We start from the raw sequence: 5,149 nt of genomic DNA, 5'->3' as shown, positions 1-5,149 counted from the left end.
CTGCCTGTTGTTAAAAAGCCTGCAGTATAAAGACAGAAATAATCTTATTTGTTTGTATCATAAAGACTTTGTTGTACTCTATTATCCCAATGGAGCCTACACTCAAAAAAGTCAACTAAGGCAGTTGTTTGATTAATTCAACAGACATTTGTCTATTTAACATGAGCATATTGAGTTTAGGTTTTTAAATCATTATCAGTTATTGGTTTAACATAAAATAATAAAAGGTTTAATGAACTAGATTTGCATTCTTCAGTTCAATTAAATGTAATTATTTTAAATCAACAACTCTAAAACCGATGCCTAGTGCACATGCTCAAACTTCCCAGAAGTGAAGAGGCGGGAATGTGGAGAAAGTTAAATGTGTTCAGTGAACTGCCGTTTCCCTCTGCGGAATCTTCCACAATACAGGTAAGAAATAAATAACTGAAAATATCTTAGTCAAACGAAGTTGTTCCGTCCGTTAATTGTTTAACAATGTTTTTAATTCCAAATGTGTAAGTTGTCATTGGAGCAAATACAGTGAAAATCGGGTATTAGACCGTGCCAATCCGTACCGTCTAATACCTGATTTATAATCCGCTCCGGCTATATTTATATTATTATTAGCATTTCCACTTCATTGTTTTTCATTTTTTTTGTTACCCGTTTTTGCAGTTAGTCTTATAGTGTTTTTAGCGGTTATTGATATGTTTAATTCAATATTTAACACGTTTGTAATTCACTTTCAAAGTAAATGAAGTTAGCTAAAGCTAGTATGGTTGTCTCATTGAACTTTTACCTAGCTATGTTAGCATTCACTTTGGTTTTAAATGATGGTTATTGCAAGACATGGTCTTTCTTCACTTTTTTTTATTATCATTTGCATTTCTTCTTTCTTTCTTTCTCTCTCCTTTTTTTAAGCATTCGGCCTCTCGCAGTAAGGCAAGTTAAACTAGCGTGCACGAGTTGCTAAATATTAGCTGTGTCCAAATTCAGGGGCTGCATCCTTCGAATTGACTTGAACGCTAGTGCATGGGGAAAAAGAGCATAAACACGAGGTCAGAGGAAAAGAAGGAGTTTTTGCGAATCACCACAAAGCCTCTGCTATCTACTTTCTTTGATGAGCTTGACCAGTACACGCCACGCTTAATGGAAATCTTTCTGAGCAAAGGAGGGACACCTGGAAAGAAAATAAGAGGTCTCATGCTTGCCATCTCCAAGGTTTGTATTAGGATTGAGTAGACGATGTCATAGGCAGCAAAAATAACTTTTATTTGGAGATGAAGTTGTCAATTTTGTTTCGGCTTAACAAATGGTACATGCCAGGTTCTAACCTAAAGAATAATTATGCAACTTAACTGATTACCCTAGCTTTAAGAAAAACAGCCTGGTTTTGGCTCATATTATCTCCTCCTCCTCTCCAGCATGACAACATCCATACCAGACGAGCATGCATCTTGAAGTCTTTGTGCATCTACCTAAACGAAGACTATGAGAAGTTAATAAAGGAGACTTGGTGAGTCACTGTGACAGCATGTTGACTGTAACATTCTCATACAAATTGTGACGTTGCCTCAAATGCAAATTGTTAAAATTAAAATTTTGAGATTAGCAACAAGACACCTGGTATTGGGGAAAGGATGTCTTGAATACCAAACAGCATTAAGCGTTGCAATAAAGAATTTCTGGAATTTGGTATTGGAAGGAAAGAAATTTATGCATCCCGTAGTTGAACTAGATACACAAACATACAATGCATTTAACATGCATCAAGACAATATTGCTTTTGAATCTGTACTTGGATTAATACAAGTCCTGTTGTTTTTTCATTGCTATGGTCATCAGTATTTGTAAATAGAAATGTCTATGAACTTTGAGCTGTTTAGTACTAACACTTCTATACCTGTTTTATTTTAGCAGCTGAGTTAGCCTTTTCCCGAGTCCTGTTCCCCTAAGTTACTCTTGCTACGTCCAACAAACAAATGGTTTCCTCTGCGCACCAACGGGTACCCAAATGTGCGAGCAGACATGCTTCATAATGTTCGGTACATTTACCTGGGAGTGGGGCCATCCACACTGTTTAATCCATTCACGTTGTTTTTGACTTTGTGAATGGAAAGAACACAACTCCTCCAGACACAATCTCTCGCCGTATCGGTGGGCACACTGCTTCACCATCTTGCTTGAGGTTAATGTTTGTCAGACACAGTAACGGTTGCTATAATGTGTATTTGGACAATGGCCCTTTCGGGGGAGGGGCCGGTGAGAGGTCAATTATAAGATAAGATAAGATAAGATAGAACTTTATTAATCCCTCGGGTGGGTTCCTCTGGGAAATTCGACTTCCAAAAAAAGCACAGCAACGACCGAAGTTACAGTTACAGAACTGTTATATATATATATATACACACACACACACATATATAAATACAGAGACAAATATAAATAAAATATACAAAGGGGATAAATAGAATAAATAGGAATAAAAAATAAAAATACAAGTGAATTGCACATTTCAAGTATTGAGTCTATTGCACTGTTGACTATTTACAAAAAGTATTGCACAAGGTATTGTACAGTGAGGTGCAGAGGCACTACAGCTTAGTTGTTCCCCCCTCCTTTGTCCTCCTGTTTCCCCTCCCTCTCCCCTCCAGAGAGGAGTTAAACAGTCTGATGGCGTGTGGGACAAAGGAGTTTTTAAGTCTGTTAGTTCTTGTCTTGGGGAGAAGCAACCTGTCACTGAACAGACTCTTCTGATTGTTTATGGCCGTGTGCAGAGGATGCCCAGCATTGTCCATAATGTCCATCAGTTTCTTTAATGTCCTTTTCTCTGCCACTGTCACCAGAGTGTCCAGCTTCATGCCGACCACAGAGCTAGCCCTCCTGATCAGTTTCTCCAGCCTGGATGAGTCCCTCTTTGCTGTGCTGCTCCCCCAGCACACCACAGCATAGAAAAGTACTCCAGCAACCACTGACTGGTAAAACATCCTCAGGAGCTTCCTGCAGATGTTAAAAGACCTCAGCCTCCTGAGGAAGTACAGTCGGCTTTGGGCTTTTTTATACAGGTGCTCTGTGTTGCATGACCAGTCCAGTTTATTGTCCACCCACAGCCCGAGGTACTTGTACTTGTTGACAACCTCCACCTCCTCCCCCTCTATCTGAACTGGCAGTGGACCTTCTCTGGACCTCCCGAAGTCCACAACCAGTTCCTTAGTCTTTGAGGTGTTGAGTTGCAGGTGGTTTGTGTGACTCCATGCGACAAAGTTCCTCACCAGACTTCTGTACTCCTCTTCCTGATCATCCCAGATACACCCCATGATGGCCGTGTCATCTGCAAACTTCTGAATATGGCATAATTCAGAGTTGTAGCAGAAGTCAGAGGTGTACAGGGTGAAGAGAAGAGGGGACAGCACAGTTCCCTGTGGTGCTCCTGTGCTGCTGACCACTGTGTCAGACGTGATGTCCTTCAGCCTGAAGTACTGTGGTCTGTCGGTGAGGTAGTCGGAGATCCAAACCACCAGGCAGGGGTCCACCTCCATCCTGTTCAGTTTTATGCCACCTCTTTTGACATGAGAGGTGTATTTTATAATTTATGTATTGGAGTAATTACTAACAACTACTTTAGTGGTGTAATTTTCTGTTTATTACTTTGACTACTTGGATTTTATGAACAGCATAGAAACAGTTGTTTAAACACTCTCTTAAATTTTACTTTGTTGTCTTATATTTTTTCATGTAGGATACGGACAGTGAGGCAAAAAGCTGCATGGAGCAAACTGTGATGGGGGTGTACGTCATCCAGAAGGAGGGTGCTGAACCTGAAGAGGACGTTGGTGTCCTGATTGAGGGTGTGGACGCTAACACTGATTTGGGTAACATTGCACAAGCATGTGCTCTGTTGTTTGGACTCACATACTGTTTGAACCTGAGCTACCCACCAGAACTTAAATGCACCTTTGAAGTCCTCCAGAAGATACTTTTATATCTTGATGGACAAAAGCTCTCTTCAAAGGCACAGTTTCTGGAAAAACAAGCTTATGGGGTGAGAGCACTTGAAAATGACTGATAGGTCATGAATGGTTCATTGGTGCAATGGTGATTTCCAATATATAATGTTAATATTTGAGTTGTTTATATGTTTTTCTTTCATTTAAAAAATATTTTTTTTAAGTTTTTGGATTCTCTCTGTTGGGCAATTCACCTTTTATACAGCACTGCAGATGATTTTTGTTTGTCCTTGGATCAAAATGGATCAGAAGTACTGACAGAAGTACTGTTCTGTTAATTATTTTTCATTTAATTTTGAGTTTGTAGTATAGGTACTAATTCACACATACCATAATGCTGTCATGTGTTGAATGGAGATATCACTGGAGTGCTTTAGTGCCCCCCTCTTTTCTCTTTTTTTTTCTCCTTTGTAGAACAAAGTTAACATTTTACAGAAACTGCATTGAAACGGCAAAGAAATGTTCATTGTTGTTTTTAGCTGCACTGTTACTATGTTGTGTTCATGTGTCAAGGGCCTGTAAAGTTTAAGACCACTGCCACCTGTTAAGTTCAATGTATTATTGTGTCCATTTTGCTTGCTAGCATGTTTTAAGCAAGACTTGCAGTAATTGCCTTGATTAACAATATAGTTGTTCAAACAACAAGATTTAATTGTTTTCCTAAACTTTTTAACTTGTGTAGAATGAATTAAAACAAATTTCACTCTACATACTTAAATAAATCACTTCAAATCAATGTAAGTATACTATGTTGATCCAACGTAATCTGATTACATTAAACCACCAAATGCTAAATGCCCCTCAGTTAATTAAATTGTGTGCAAAAAGGGTGCCATGATTAAATTGTGTTCATCCAACAACAGATTTTTTTGAGTGTAGAACCAGCTCCTAGTGTAGGTTTAGGAGCCACTCTATGTATTTCTAAGAATGTACTTAAAACTTTCTTTTCATATCTTGACCTTTAACCATCCCCAGTCATGTTGCCAAGGGCACTGGGCACCTCGCCGCTACTCTCCTCTTTCACTCTCTGTGCACTTATATATCACCATTACGTGACATAAGCCTGTATTTCCTCTCTCCCTGTTCCTTTCTGCAGGTAACTCTGGTTGCGGAGCTGCTTTTTCCTGATATGTTATTACCAGTCGCCGGCTATCTGTCTA

The 5,149-nt window shown here is 39.2% G+C and overlaps 1 pseudogene across 1 annotated transcript; it reads left to right on the top strand.

The window, feature by feature from the left end:
• Nucleotides 1-726: 726 nt before the first annotated feature.
• On the top strand, nucleotides 727-4,547 carry LOC146642517 (uncharacterized; annotated as a pseudogene). Its single transcript, XR_014909477.1, has 3 exons — nucleotides 727-1,203; nucleotides 1,407-1,508; nucleotides 3,722-4,547. The product of XR_014909477.1 is annotated as an uncharacterized LOC146642517 (transcript).
• Nucleotides 4,548-5,149: the final 602 nt, after the last annotated feature.

Source organism: Rhamphochromis longiceps, linkage group LG23 (assembly GCF_057381845.1).
Source record: "Rhamphochromis longiceps isolate RC_006_pf linkage group LG23, R_longiceps_female_GT1.1, whole genome shotgun sequence".
Classification (NCBI taxonomy): domain Eukaryota; kingdom Metazoa; phylum Chordata; class Actinopteri; order Cichliformes; family Cichlidae; genus Rhamphochromis; species Rhamphochromis longiceps.
Note: the sequence above shows the minus strand (reverse complement) of the source record. Positions and strands in the feature narration are given on the sequence as shown.